Source organism: Pteropus alecto, unplaced genomic scaffold (assembly GCF_000325575.1).
Source record: "Pteropus alecto unplaced genomic scaffold, ASM32557v1 scaffold87, whole genome shotgun sequence".
NCBI classification, from domain to species: domain Eukaryota; kingdom Metazoa; phylum Chordata; class Mammalia; order Chiroptera; family Pteropodidae; genus Pteropus; species Pteropus alecto.
The window spans coordinates 4,496,638-4,512,705 of NW_006443225.1; the positions used below are offsets into that span (position 1 = coordinate 4,496,638).

Genomic DNA, 16,068 nt, shown 5'->3' on the forward strand with positions numbered 1-16,068 from the left:
GTTCAGCCGCTCAGTTTGGGACCCTTTACGTTTGAGCTGCTGATGACATGCAAATGGAGACACTGACTCACCATCAGATGTACCAGTCTGTGGTCAGGGGGAAAATGGACTGGAGACGCACATGTTGGGGTCCTTAGCACGTATGGGAGCTAGAGCCATGAGAGTCCTAAGATGCCACAGAAATGGCTTAACACCTGGACTTTGGTGAAAATAAATATTTTCAATCAGCTATTTTCAACACCAAATATTTTCAATATTTTCTATTTCAATAAAATTTGTTTTATTATAAGCTTTTGTTCAATATTTGGCCTGACTTAAAATGTTTTTTTCTTCTCTAAAACTTTAGCTCACTTAAAAATTTTTCCTGTTTGCTTTCAATATATAGAATTATGTATTTAACCCTGGCGGGTGTGGGAATAAATCTTGCCACCTCCTGATTGGAAGATTCTAGCACCAGCCAGGAGCAATCTGGGCCCAGAGGGCCTGATCCCTCCATCCCAAGGGCAAACACATGTACATGCCTGTCTCTTTCCAACTCCAGCCGAATAAGAGCAGGCGAAGTTTATATGCCTCATCCTAGCCCTCACCATCATTACTTCAGAATCCGTAAACCATCAGTGTGATTTTTCAAAATGGGATTTACAGAAGACTCATTACTTGCTGGGTATAGTTTGCTGTATTTCTTCAATTAGACACACTAAACAAATACACAAGGCTAGAAGGGTACCCTCCAGCGATTTAGGGGATAAGAGAGGATGAGACTGCAAAGAACAAAGCCGTTGAGAGTGGGTGTGAGTCAGGTCTGGACCCTTTTGTAGTCTACATTTATCCAAAGTCCTGGGACCAGTATATTTGTACTAAAGGCTGGTTGGAGTTGATGATGGGCATGGGGAGAACCATGTCCCTCAAAAGCAAAAAGCCTCCACTGTGTATACATCTGTTTTTATATAAGTACTCACTTTAGTTTATGAATTTCTTTTTCGGACTAGTTACATATTTGTTCATATAGCTGTAAAATTAACAATTATTTCATAGCTCTTTCTCAGTCCTCTGTTTTATTTTTCACTCTGTTTTTCACCATATTATCAGATGAGCTATTTAATGTAGTATTGAATTGCTACATTATCAAAATCTCACCTTTTTAAAAAAGGTGATAATCTTTGGGAACTGAGACAGGTATTCGTACCCTCTCTTGTTTCAGAAAGGACTCACGGGGCAACCTTTGAGAGTTTGGGTTTTGAGTGGTTTGCCTTCTGTAATGAGGATGCCAGCCCAAGGTCACCACGCAGGCCTTGTCACCTGGGACAGTAAGCGGCGGGGTCAGAGAGCAGCAATGTTTGTCTGCGTCCTGACTTCCGGCGCTAGAAGTCCAGCATAACTACCCGGGCTGCCTGCCATGAGCTCAGACCTGGAGGCAGGTGTGCACTGTGGAGGCTCTTGTGTTCGCGGGCTTCGTTTGAATAGGACCAGTCTTCTCCCAGCTCTCTACATCATCCTTTTTGTCTTTTTTTTCTTTCCATTTGGGGTTTTGTTACTTTTTGGCATTTAACTAGTTACCATTCCTGATCTAAAGATTTCATTTTAATTCATTTCCCTTATACCTGTGGACACAAATTCTTTTGTGTCATTTGAGGAGACATCATGCTTTTCTCTACTTCGGGTTTTGTGTGTTTTTCAAAGCATGGCATTTTTCAGTGCCCTTTTGAAGCTGAGTGTAGCAATTGTGCTCTTAAGTGACAGAGTGATTCTTTTTCTTTTTAAGGTGCCTTGGGCCTGTTGAGATCCAATTCTGGTCGAATGAAGCCTTCCCTTGTAAGTAGAACACTCTTTAGCCATCTGGAGTCACACGTAGGACATGCTCTGTTTCCAGCTCTGATCAGCATTAACTAAACCTGTTAATGTGCTGTGTGCAAGAAAGGAGAAACACCTTCAAACCTTGCTTCATTGTAAAAATAGCAACTTCAAGAAACATTGGATACAAGGGATTGCTTTTTATAGTTCTTTTTTTGCTCTGAAATATTAATTTCCAATATGTGTTAGAGACCAGATTCCATACTGTTAAGAGTCCAGTCTATATTGGAAGTTGGCAAACTGTGGCCCACGGGTCAAATCCAACCCACTGTCAGTTTTTGTAAATAAAGTTTTATTGGAACATAGATGTACTCATCTGTTTATATGTTGACTGTGGCTGGTTTCATGCTACAGTGGTAGAGTAGAGAGGTCGTGACAGAGACTGTGTGGCCTGCAAAGCTTAAAATATTCACTCTCTGGCCCTTTACAAAAAAGTCAGTCAACCTCTGGTCTAAAATATAACATTTTTTTAACTAAAAATTGTCAGTCATAATTTTGGAATAATTGATATTTAGCTTTTTAAAGTTGTCAGGAAGAGTCCATTGAGAAAATAGCCAGTGGTTATTTTAATAAAATTTAAATGTTGTTTAACTTTTTAGTACCATTTCAATTTCTACCAGTTATCAAAATGTATTTAACTGAAGAAGCATAATGTGTGGAAATGTAAATTAAAAAGCATCAAGTTACACTAAAAGAGAACACTGACATTTCTGTGTAAACCTAAATATTAGGCTGCATTTTCATAGGGCTTGATAACATTTAAAACTAAAATCTTCATGAAAGTATGATTCCCATGTCTCCTGAGGTCTCCCTCATAAATTGCCCAAGATGACATGTTTATAGCTTAAAGGAAGTCTGAATTTGCTTTGACTAACATCAAATGAGAGCTTAGTTTGCATAGATTCCTGTGTGTGTGCATGTGTCTGTGATGATTTCCATGCTTTTCTGATAGGTTAATTAAATTTTCATACTAATGCATAGTTTATTTTAACTGCTGCTCCATTTTCCATCAGCTTTGGGTTGTTAATGTGTGTTCCGATATGATAAGGATGAATCTCCTCTCTCCAGAGCCCTTTCCATCCGCATCCCCCATGTAATTGCAGGGGATCGGTGGGCAACCAGGACCCTGAGAGAATGTTCTCGCCTTGGCTGTCTTGTGCTTTGGGGGCTTAGGCCAAACACAAGGCTCAAAGTCAAGACGCCTACATTTTTCAGTGGGAATGGTCTGCCTTTCTTTCCCGTCCAGAGCTGGTAAGTGAAGGCAACAGAGGGATTGTGTTAAATGCTGCAAGATCTAATTACTGCTTGCTTTATAGCCACATGCACACCATGGCCGAGGACGGAGTTCATTGTCATGAAAACACACTCACCTGGTCGTGGGCCACCTGGAGAGCTCTGCTCCCCTTTGCTGACTCCTGTGGTTGGTCACGGCTCTCCTTGGTGAGAGCACTGGGCCAGCTCACAGGACCCAGGCCCGGGCAGCCAGGTGAGGGCCCCTAGAGCACAGGATGCTGGCAGGGGTGAGGAAATGCCGCGCTTGCTTGTAGAGTGCCTGAGAGGAGCTGGGTGTGCGCACACACGCACACATGCATGCATGCATGCGTGCGTACACGCACACACATGCACACACATCCACACGCACACATGCACACATGCACACATGCACGTGCACGCGCACATGCGGACACACACACACACACACACACACTCACACATACACATACCACAGCACTTTTAGGCAGCTAAGCACACTGTTTTGGGCAAGTCTGCTCTTTATTTCCTGGACAGTGGGAAATTAGACTGTAGTTTATTTCTAAATAGGAATAAAGCTGGAGGCTCTGCCCTTTTAATTGTTCCTATTTCTTCTACTGCTGTGAATTGAGCTGGAGGATCTGAATTCTCCAAAGCAGACTGTTTTAAATCGAGAGCCCCCCTTTCTGACCCTCCCGGTCTCTTCCCAATCACCTTTTAAAGCTCCCGGGAAGGCTTCGAAGCTCAGAAACAGTAGTGCGGCTGCACGGCTCAAAGGCACGTGTTGGGGTGACTGCCAGTGTGCCCCTGGTTCCACCCCTCACTGGCTGCTGCCTCAGTGAGTGTACTGACCTCTCAATCAGTTTCCTCCATTTAAATGGTGACGGTAGTATCTGCTTCACAGAATTGTTGCAAGGCTTAAATGATTAATGTGTTTTAGTATGGAGCCAGGCACACAGAAAATATTCAATAAAGGTTCCCTGTTCTGGGCCATAGCTGGGTGAAAGACTGACTGCATTCTCGTTCCTTCTTCGTTCCTTCACGCCCGCAGAGACGGCCGTCTGACCATGTTGCTTTGACTTGTCATTTGTAGTGTCAATGAAAATGGTTTGCCCCATGGGACAGGTATTTTATCACTTACATGTTTTAGAATTGTCTGCACGCGGCTTTATAATTTTTTTTTTTTAATTTTCTGCAGTCAGAGCACCCCTTATTAGCTGTAGGGGGGTAGCTCCCACCTCCCGCCCCTCTTAAAGCTGTGAAATAGCTGTCAATACAATGTTTTTAATTTTAGAAATTGAGTCTTAATGAAATTAAACAACTTAACTTAAATTCATATAACTGGTTTAAATAATCAAATCCCAGATTATTTAAAAAGCATTCTTTAACACAAGATGCTTAACTGTGTGTTTGTTTTTAAGAATGATATTCAAGTCAGTCTGAAAAGGCAAGTTATATAGTATATTTATATAAAATATGTATTTCTCCCAAAAAACTGCTTTATTACAGACATGAAACAAATAAAAGAAAAATTGTTTAGGTAAAAGCTGAAGAAGCAAAAATAACTGGGGGGAAAAAAAGTATTTTAAATGGGTGTTACCAGTGGTTAGCTGTTTAAAATAAGTTATCCAGGGCTTACAAATAGAAAAAAATATCCTCTGGTCCTGATAAAGTAATCTCAATATGAAGGCGCACTATGACTTTAAAATAAGTAAACTATAACTGTCGTAAATTGTTGCAGAATTGGGTCATTATTTTTCTTTATATAGACATAGAATACTATATATAAATAAGAGGCTGTGAGGTTCAGAAGACTGTAAAATAAAAATAATTTTATTAGGGTATCAAATCAGTAATAAAACTTTTTTAAAAACTTTGTAGGAAGACTATATTGGTAATATTGTTTTTCTATATAACACGGGGTTTTGTTTTTGAAGTAAAATTTATAGATCTTAAGCATACAGTTTAATAAATTCTACCAAGTATATACACTCATGTAACCACCCTAATAAAGACATAGAACATTTTAATCACCCCAGCAAATTCTCTTTTGCCACCTTCTAGTCAGTTCCCTTTTTTTTCCACCCCAGAAGAAATCATCGTTCTGATTTCTATCACCATCAATTAGTTTTATCTGTTTTCGAGTCCGTGCAAGTGGAATCGTGCAGTAGTGAATCTCTTTCGTGCCGGCTCCGTTCAGTCAGCATCACGTCTTTGACTCTCGTCCTTGTTCTCTCAGCTCCTCCCTCTGCTGCTGAGTCGAACCCCATCTTCGCACCCCACAAACCTCAGTTTGTTTGTCTGGTTATTCCACATTCTGCCAACATTTGGTATTGTCTTCTTTTAGCGATTTCAGTGGCGATGAAGTGGTGTCTTCTTGTAGTTTTAGTTTGCATTTCTCTCAGGACCAATGACGCTGAGTCCCTTTCCATGTATTTGTAGGTCTGTTGCGTATCTTCTTTTGCGAAGTCTCTGTTCAAGTGTCTGCCTTCTTTCATGTTGGATTGTTTGCCTTTTCGATATTGATTTGTACTTCTTTATTTTTTATGGCTAAAAGTTCTTTTTTCAGATACATGTATTGGATATATTTTTTCCCGTTTAATGTTTTGCCTTTTCCTTAATAGTGTCATTTTATGAGCAGACATTTTAAACATTTTTGAAGATCAATTTGTCATTTTTTCTTTTATGTTTAGTGTTTTTTGTGACTGTGAGATATTTTTACCTGCTCCAAGATTGCAGAAACATTCTCCTTTGTTTTTTTTCTAGAAGCTTTATAGCTTCAGTTTTTAACATTTGGGGCTATGATTTATCTCAGGTTGATATTTTTGATGTGAAAGAGTGGTCAAGGTTTATTACTTTTCCAAATGGATACTCACTTGTTCCATCATCATTTGTTGAAAATACTTTTCACTCTCCAATGAAGAGTCTGAGTTCCTTTGTCAGAAACCAGTTGTGTATTTATGGATGTATTTCTGGACTCTCTCTTCTCCTTTGCCTTTCCTCGCTTGGCCGGTCCTCGGCTGGGGTTTGAGGCAGGAGACCACTGCCCATCTATGCAGGGCCCCGGCTGTCTCACCTAAAGCATCTCAAGGAGTTGGAGTGTTAATCCTTGTCAGCTGGACCACCCATCACTACCGATGGAGGAGCGAGGCCTGAAAGATTTTCCACGTCACCCAGAGAATCCAGGATGCACTGTTGCGTGGATGAGCTGCGCCCATTGTACACAAACTAAAATTAGCCAAGACTCTCCCCCTTCACCACCACTCCACCCCACTGTCAGGATAACGGATAAACGGGTGCCATCTTTTTAAAGCCCGGCACTGACTCATGTCACTTATTCAAATTGTTTTTGTTCCTAAACAACAATAAATAGAAATGTGAAAAGCATCCTTACCCTTCGCGGGAAGGTGATTAAAGCTATAAAAGCTTCTTTAGTCTAGAAAATTTGCAGATTCCATCAAGATGTCAGGTGGGCATTTTCTGTCACTGCCCTGTGAACTCCTGCAGTGCTCGTCCACTAACCTGTTAGGCACTTTATGCCATTTGTTCCCATTACAGAACATTTTTGCAATATTAATTTAAAAGCCTCCATATAATTTAGTAAGCAAACCACTTGTGTAGCCTCGACTCAGACTTTATGATAAAAAGCATTCATCATGTGCTAGTCCACGTAAGAGGAGTTAAGCTTTCCTCTTCATTAGAAGACCTGCCTGCAGTGGAATTAAAATAGCTTCACCCTGAATAGGGAGCATTGACTTGGCAAAGATATGAGCAGACATTCAAGAGGAATGTAATCGAATACTTGAAATTTAAATTAGCTTGTAACCTGACTTTGAAAATAAAGTAAAAGAGAAACCTAAGAAAGTTTCCTTAAGGTGAATTAATGTCCCTCAGATTACTTCCAGTTTCAAAGCTAATAATACATACACGATAAAAGTAATACGTAATGAAGTTTATCTTTTCCATGTGTTTGTTCTCCGTGATAACACTGATCCCAGGCTCAGAAAAGATGCCCTACCTAGAGAAAATCCACATCTGCAAAAATGACTTTCAAATATCACCAGAGATTTATAAACTGTTCCAGTAATGTTTGGAGGAATAACTTTTTTCTTTATTGTGTTCATAAAGCATAAATTGTTAGCCCAAGAAAGAACCTTAAATAAGTGACACAGATTTTCTTCTTTATTTAGAAACTATTCAGATGCTCATATTTTCAAAGGATTCTTTCTCTTCAAATAGCTTCTTCCTTATTTTTGAAGGACACAATATATTTTTCTGGTAAAGTCAGTGAGTGGTAAACGTTCCAGGAGAATAACACTTGTAAAAGAAAAAAGGTCCCATAATTATTGTCACTGCCCTTAACAGGATTACATAATGAAAAATTATTTCTTTACTATAAAAGAAAACACAGAAAAGGATCTCTACATGTGCAAATAGAAACAAGAGAAATACAGGAAATCCAGATACAGGAACTTAGTCACCATTTATGAAAAACCAAAAAGAAACTGAGGGGTGATTATTTTCAATAGGAAAAAATTCTTGCTTTTATAGGTAATTACACACTTAACTGTATAGATGGAATAGAGTTCAGTTTGCTTCATGGCAAATTTCTGTTAAACAAATCCCATTTGCACCTTAATCTCTGTTGTGGAACTTAAAAATTGGTCCCTAGGTATAATAAAATTACTTTTCGAATGTACACATATAAATGGAAATGCCTTTATGACAAAACCATCAAACCATTATCTATCAATGATACTGAGCTATGGTTCATGAGGTTTTTTATACTGCGAAAGTATAAGTAGAGTTTGTATAGGCAGACACGCTGAAAGGTGATTTCTAAACTTTATTTTAAACTCGATTCCCACTGTGGTAGTAACAATCTATAAAGCTTCAGAAACTTGCCAAGGTTCCAGTCAATCTTGAATTATGCTAATGTTTCTAACTTCAAATCCAAAGAAATTATTTTTAATTTTCTCCGTCACTTAACTTACTGACTTTTCTCCAGACATTTGAACCTGGCCATATTTTCCAAGTGTATAAGACTGCCTTTAGGTAAAAAGGAAAGAATAATCCCAGCCTAAGGAGGGGAATATCTGAGCCGTACTTAGCAGTGAGGACTTGCACCAGTGCCAACAGACGCCTTAATGTTAAATGATAATCAGAAAATTGACAATCTAGGCTGAACTTTTAGTTCTCACCCTAATGGTTTGATTTATGGCTGAGAACAATTAGCACATCAAAATCATGTTTGCTGAGGCTGCCACTTACTAGGTGGTTAACAAAGCTGAGCTGTGCCATGTAGACTGGCTGTAGAACAGATCCAGTGACCAGGGCACATGAGGCAGCGAGAATCTCTGACCCTGAGACTCATTAAAAACTTGCCACCCATGATTTTTTCTTTTCCAGTTGGGTGAGAGTGGGAAGAAGTACAGGGTTTAAATAAATTATTTATATTCAATAATAATAAGAGCATAGTAGAAAAATTAAACAATTCAGACAAGTCAGCCATGCAGAGGTAATTATTTCCATTGTGGCATTTGCCCCTAGATATTTTCTCTGTATATAGTCACAGAGATATATGTATATAAACACAGTGATAAGTTTAATAAAAATAAAATCATAATATACCTTGACTTATGACTCACTTAATATTAAGCTTTATTTCCATTTAATAAATGTATATAATTATCACTTTTGAATAACTGCATAATGTTCCATTAATTTTATTTATACACCATCATTATGCAACCAGTCGGCTATTGTTGAATAAGATTTTCATTTTTTTACTCCAGAAAATATGCCGTGTTAAATATCTTACTTTTTTTTGGTGGGGGGGGGGTCACATATCCTCAATTATTTCCAATTTATTTTTGCATATGAACCCAACTATCTCCTAAGGATGATTTTCCCAAAGTGAATAGTCGGGTCAAAAGGTATACACATTTGTAAAAATTTCAAGAAGTTTTTCCAAATTGCTCCAGAAAAAACAATTGTGCTTATTTAAATTCCAGAATTTCTAGATGTTCCCCACAATCTCTTAACAATATAACATTCTCATCTGGGTCCTGCTTGGGGCATGATGGTTACATATTTATATTATATACTTCTTTTTCTGGGAGTGGGTTAGTTTTTCTAATAACATTAATATCATTTGACCTGGATGTTTTATTCTGCCATCAGCCAAGCGAGAATGCGGGGCACTCCCTAAATGCTCTTTCTGTCTAGTAACTCATGTTATCCACACACCTTCATCCTCATGTTACAGATGAGAGAATTCAAGCATAGAGAAATTAAATAATTTATCCAAGGTTACCAGCCAGAAAATAGCTAGATGGGGAAAATACAATGGGGTAGAAGATGAGAAGTATATTATGTTCTAGCAACATAATTTCCCTCAAGGGGTATCATTTAGGCTGTAACCTCCAAAGTATTGATATGTCCATTTTCAAAACAGCTATCCTTTTGCTTCTACTGACTTTAAAAGCATCAGAAAGATTCCTGATGAATTGTATAGTAAATTATGTTCTCGTGGTTACATATTTGTTTAGATAAACATCTAATCTTTCAAACTTAGTAAAGTTAAAACATAATTATGAACATTCATGCCATGCATACTTGAAGTTCTTCCACCAAGCTTTCGCTTAAAATAGCAGCATGCATTACTCATGCGAGATTACATGTCTTGATGTTGGACAGTAAGTGTAGACGTGCATTCAAGAGCTGGTGCTGATGCTCCACAGAACTATTTAGACTCATAGGAAACATCATTTCTTGAAACACATAGGCATTCCACTTTGAGAGACAAAGCTGAAGTTTAGAACATGAGTCCATTTATTATAATTTAAACTTTTGTAGGAATTATCCTGTGGTCAAAAGAGAGAAAGAGGCCAGTCCTGGGTCTTTTTGATAGTACAGACATCGTTGATGAGCTAAACACGTTCAGTCCTACAAGATGCCTGTCGGTATCCAAAAAACATGGTTTGATTCGAGAACAGAAAGGAAGCTAATAAGCTCAGGTCTACTTTTGCAACTTAATTAATAGGTCTTACTAGATAATAATATCTAATTATTATTAGATTATAATATCTAGTTCTTTTACCCGAGGATATTTAATATTTTGTGTGTAGGAACAAACAAACACGGTTTTAGTGAGAAGAGTGAAATGGGAACCAGTTAAGTCTGGTGTCCCTGTGAGTCCTGTAACCACCCTGGTCCCCGTTTCTCATCTCTGAAATGGGAGTAGCAATAAGAATACTGCTTTGACAGCATTTGGGGTAGTCTCAAAGCAGAAAAATATATGTGGAGTTTTCTTGTCAATTTAAAAACTCTGTTCAGGTTTAACCATTGACATTTTCTCTCTCTTCTTCCCTGGTTTGGAAGGTCCATGTCCTCATCCCAGCACAAGTGATAGGAGCTCACTAAATACTAGTTAAATTCATTATGAGGGAGGAAGAGCTTTGATGACAAGGAACCCCATTTGAGAACCAGATAATGCCAGGGCCCGCATACAAGTAACAGTAGGCTCTTGAACACTGGGTGTTGTCGGGAACCTGGTAGCATTCTTAATGTAAGTTCATATTTAATCATCCCCAAAACCTTGAGCGGAAAGGCGTCATTGGTGCGGTTTTCTTGCTAGATGAGGACGGTGAGACACATACGAGGCTGAATAAGTTGTCCACGTCTGCAATGCCCATGGATGCTGGAATCACACGTCCCACAGTCTGATGCCAAAACATACCTACCTACTGGGCCACCCACCTCCAGAGCCTCCCTAGCGCCTTGGAGTCAAGGCAGCTTTACTTATCTTTGGGTTTTCAGTGCCCTGCAGATATAAAACCACTACGGTTTGCTGAATAAATACATGAAACCCTTTCTGCTCTATATAATTTTTTTCCTTGAGAGAAAAAGCCTTTACATATTATCCTGAAGGACAAACATATCCAGATGGCCCCATTTTATGTGAAAAGTATGAGGTGAAAATATAATTCGTGGAGAAAAATCCATGTGTCTGCATGGGGAGGACGACATTAGCAAGTCTTCTGAAAACAAAAATGTGTTCTTTCTTCCTCTGCTTCTCCCCGCTGTGAGGGTCTGTCCCCAGATGGGGCTCACCTGCCTCCCAGCAGTCTCTTGCTCTGTGCACCTGGGCAGCTGCATCCCTGATGTCTCGGCTTTGTCATGGACCAAGGGTGGTGATCACACCAGAACAGAAGGATAGAATTCTATGTTTGAAGAAAATGCCTGCCGCGAATGCTCGAGACCGAATCTCAGTGTCGTCCTAGTTTACTCGAGACCGAATCTCAGTGTCGTCCTACTTTGGAGGGCCCCCTTCCTGAAGCCCCTCCCCTTCCATCAGGCTCGCAGGGGCTTCCTGCCTCCCTCACCTGTGATCTCTGTCAGGAGAAAGGCCGTATCCCAGCCCATGATCATATAATAGGGGCTCAATATGTATTTCTTGAATTAACAAAACGATGTCACCTTCGTATTTTAGATTCTCAAATAACTCTCTCTTTGTCCTAAATTTCCATTTTTGAAGAACTATAAGCATGCTAAGGATTAATCTTAGTAGTTATTAAAATCATTCCCATTAAGGTATAAATCACTGATTTCTTAAACCACAACAGTGGCTTTGTTGTTGTCAAAGAAGATGCGTTAGGAACATTAATTTTTAATGGCCCGAATGTCTGTTCATGCAGGGCACTCTGCCGTCCACGTGCCATTTGGACATGTGTGTTCTGATACCAGCAGCCGCTTACATGTGCACGAAAATATCCATGTGCACCTCTCACCTTATCACCTCACGAACGAAGCCACGCTTGACTTGTAGACCTATACAAATATGAGTGAAAGGAAGGTGGGAGTTTTTATTTCTAGAGAATATAGAAATCCTTTTAGTATGTAATGCTTAAATTCGTGTGCAGTGAGAGATTTAAAAATTCCCTGTAATTAATTATTTGACTTTGTAGTTGAAAACTAATCATTCGGGTAAAAATGAACTGCCTTAGAAGGCAGACGAATCAAAAATATGTTTTCCTAAGAAGAATCTGTTTGTGAGTTAGAACCACGAAATGCAGAATAATACCATCCCAAGGAAGGTTTTTCTCATTTGGATTGTTCATTAGGCGTATAAGTTGGGCTTTTTACATCAAAATTCCAAAACTTTTAATGTCGCCCTAATCGTTCGGATTTCTTAGCTTTGCGAGGGGAAATCCTTTGCACTCTACAGTAGAACAGCTCTCTCTTCATCCCGTCCGCCTGCACAGAAGTGCCTCTGTGGGTTCTTCTCAGTTTGGGCCACGATTCTGAACGTCGTGATTACGTTTCTGTCAGCAGATTCGAGAGCTCACCTCCAGCCCAGGAGTCTTGTGTACTGATAATAAAAAAAAAACTAGCACAGCGTAAGTAGGGGCCATGTTTTCGGGGTGAAGAACAAGGGGAGGTGAGGCGGTTTGGCAGCTGCGCAGACTTCGGCAGCCTGCCAGGTTTGTAGGCACACGGTGCTTCCTTGCCCTGGTGTTGGAGTGCTGCTTGTTGGGAGGAGGGTACAGAGGGCATGAGATAGAAGCAGGTGTAAATTTTGTGTATATAAATCTTCTTGAAGTTTAGTGCCATAGCTCAGAAATTAATTTTTCTCTTCTCCTACCACGCGACTTTACACTTCTAGGCCTGAGAAACCAGTTACATTCTTGATTTAAAAGACTCGATTGGGCTGATACTGACTTACGGAAAAGCCACTTCAAAGTCCAAAAGTCTTGACTTCGGTGGTCCATCCATTGCGCAGGCTGGGACGACAGATGCTTGGAGGTTTATTATAGAGGGATACAGTGGGCACGTGCTTCAAGGAAATGGAGAGAGGGGACCTCTGCGTGACAGTCCATCCAAGCACTGTGGTCAGGCACATCGACATGCTGTCCAGCCCAGCAAGGGTGTGTGAGTCCCGGAAGTCCCCCCACAAGGGTGCCTGAGGTGCCCTGGGCCGTCAGCTTAAAGATATAGGCAGAGTGTTTGAAGCTGTCAGGCCAGAGCGTCAAACCTTACTATGGTAGCAACTGCTAGGCAGTGACAGCAAGTCTCCATGACCAAGCGCCTCCTGAGGTAGCCTCCCCCGAAATTCATAACTCCTCAGTTTTCTCATGTTCCCTCCCCTTCCATTGTTTTGACCAGTACTGTAAAATATAAATCATTAGAAGAAAAAGAAAAGGAAAAAAAGAACAATAGTGTAGGCAAGTCTGAGAGAAGACACTGCAAGGCGCCCCACAGCGCCCCACAGCGAAGGCTCAGGCGGTTCACATAGCCTGGGAGACGACCGCGCAAACATGATCTCCTCCCCGGCAAGCGCCTTCGCAGCTGGCCCTGGACTGGGCCAGACCGGAGCCAGAGCAGGAGCAGACTCGGCGCCAGCCGCGTCCTGCTCGGACGTGCAGAGGAACCTCTGAGGCTCTGTTCAGGCTGGGGCGTCACTTCATGGTAAACAGGATGATGCTAAGAATCGGAAAGAAGAAGGAGCTGGGGCCTCGCATGGCCTTTGGAGCAGCTGGAGTGATTTCCAGCGGCCTGAGTCAGTCCTTCCCTGACCAGCCGCCTCACAACTGCATTGAGTGAGCGTCCTGTAAGAAGAAGAAGGAAAAAAAGAAAACAAAAGCCGACACTTCTACTGCCCGGCCGTTCTTTCCTATCCCTTGGGCTGGGGGTAGGTGGTGTGCCAGAGCCCCTCACATGGGCTTAGGGGAGCCGCTGCCCAGTTCCACATGCAGTGACTTCGTGTTGGTGACCTGCAGTACCACCGTGGAAGTTTTACGAGCAGGTTCTTCCGATGCTCTCCGGCCCACCAATCTACGTGTGCAGGGCTCTGTGGCTCATCCTGGACCATCCTGGACAGCTGGCCTCTGATCCCTCTCCTGGCAGAGCTGGAGGAGTAGAGCTGGGCTGCGGATCCCCGAGTCAAACGTCAGCCCTGGAGGCCCAGCTTGTGATCAGGCCTCCCCACTCCCAGGTCCCTGTAACTCAGAACAGAAACAATTGCCCTGGGTCCCTTCCAACATGATGGAGCTTCACAGACAACTGAAGTTGAGACACTTTTGGTCAGAATATTCTGATGAGTCTAAAGTTATCTGGGAGCCATTCGTCGTGATTAGTCTGTGAACCTGATTTCTTTTCCAAGGGGAGAAGGCTAGAACAGAGTTCTGTATGGAAATTCTCGGTAGTCTGCCTCTCCTCCTCCTCCAAGGTTCGGAAATCCAAACAGAACTCGAGGATGTCCGTTTCTGTGGTGACTGCCTCCTTCTTCCCAGGATAGCTGATGTGAAATATACACATTTTTATTCTTCATACAAGAAAGATTGAAGGTTTTAACTCGGAAGATAATGGGAACCTGTTACTATAAAGAACTGGAAGGAAGGTGTGAGTGGCAGACTTCCAGGGGGCATTGACCTAACCATTTTCCTCCTCTCGTGTGTGCTATTGCAGCTGTGTCACTGCTCCCTCTGTGTCCTCTGGGACACGGCACCCCTCAGCACCCTCGGCCTTCACCCACACTCCAGCTACAAGCCTCCTTCAGCCACGCCAGACTCGCCACCCTCACTCATGCGCATTCACAGCAGCCTGCACTTCCCAGCAGTTCACCCTATCATAAGTACTCAGTTGTTAATGAATCACTTAATGTTTATCTCCCTCATTAGAATGGAAGCTCCTTTAAAAATCAGACCACTCCGTCTCACTGCCTGCAGTGTTTCTGGTGTCCAGCACTGGCCTTGCGCATAGTAGGTACCTAAAACTATTCATTGAGTCAATGAATGTTTTTTCAGAATACAGAACGAGTTGACTGAATTTCAGAGACACAATTGCTTGTTCTAGAGGTTAAAAAATATATGGGCTCACCGAACAGAATGGCAATAAGAAAGATTACCAATGAACTGTTACTCAGTTTCCGACAAATATTGGTTCTAAACGTGCTGAAAGATAAGACCCAAGAAAGAATAGTTGCTTCCTCTGAGAACATGTCTTATGCAAAACAAGCGTGAGACAGATTAATCAAACGGCTTTGTAAAAGTGCCCCGTTTTTGAGCCCGCAGTCTGTTAAATGAAGAGGAAGGCAGAGCCTTTGGCTGTTTCCTAGATAAATGCCTAGAAGTGTTACCAGTCTGTACCCTGGCAGCCTCCAGGGAGCTGCGCCTTAGGCCAAATCACTGAAGCCAAGTCCTCTTGGAGTGTTAGCTCCTGATCATGGTGATTGGGCTTTGATAAGTCACATGGACAATGCGTGGAGGTAACGCACACAGCATTTTCTTTAGCAGGTTTGTCTCTAACACATTTTGTGTTTCCGTCTACATTTGTACACAATTTTTCACTCTTGATTTTATGGACCGTGAGTTTCTTTGCTTTCCCTTGAAGTTTACGAGGCATGTCATTCCTTTTCCTAGTTTATTTCCCGAACGGTTTATGGCGTACAAAGATTGAAGGATGAAAAATGCCCCGTAGTCAATATTCCTTTTCCATGGCTACTAATTAATCCCTGAGAAGATTTGGTTCCTTAGAGCAAATCATAATGGCTGTTGAGCTTGTCAGCATTTTGTAAAGGTTTTCAAATAAAAATCAAAGCTAAACTTAAGTTAAAATTAAAGACTTAAGTTAAAAATAAAGACTACACAAATGAGAAGTTTACATATTATCGTTGGATTGACTGGTAGGACAGACCCATTTCTGGGAATTGTGAGAAATAAATGTAATAGATTAGCAGATTTGATTGATATCATCCCAGGACTGTTAATTTTATAGCACATATTGGGAAAAGCGGCCGCAGGGACAAAGGGTTCCTTTGACAGGCTAACTTCTCTCTTTTTTTTTTTTTTTTAGACTGTTAATTTTGTAGCACATATTGGGAAAAGAGGCCGTGGGGACAAAGGGTTCCTTCGACAGGCTAACTTCTCTCTTTTTTTTTTTTCACATAAATTGTCATTTTACCCT

General features: G+C 41.1%; 1 protein-coding gene across 10 annotated transcripts in view; it reads left to right on the top strand.

Annotated features, from left to right (window-relative positions):
• Positions 1-16,068, top strand: part of FAM110B (family with sequence similarity 110 member B) — a 159,478-nt gene that overhangs the window by 20,838 nt on the left and 122,572 nt on the right. For 8 of the 10 annotated variants that reach the window (XR_003043700.1, XR_003043698.1, XR_003043699.1 and 5 more), the window contains exon 2: positions 1,763-1,812. The exons of the other annotated variants lie outside the window; for them this stretch is intronic. The gene's annotated coding sequence lies outside the window, so the exon portion shown is untranslated. The remainder of the gene's footprint in view (positions 1-1,762; positions 1,813-16,068) is intronic. 10 annotated transcript variants of the gene reach the window in all.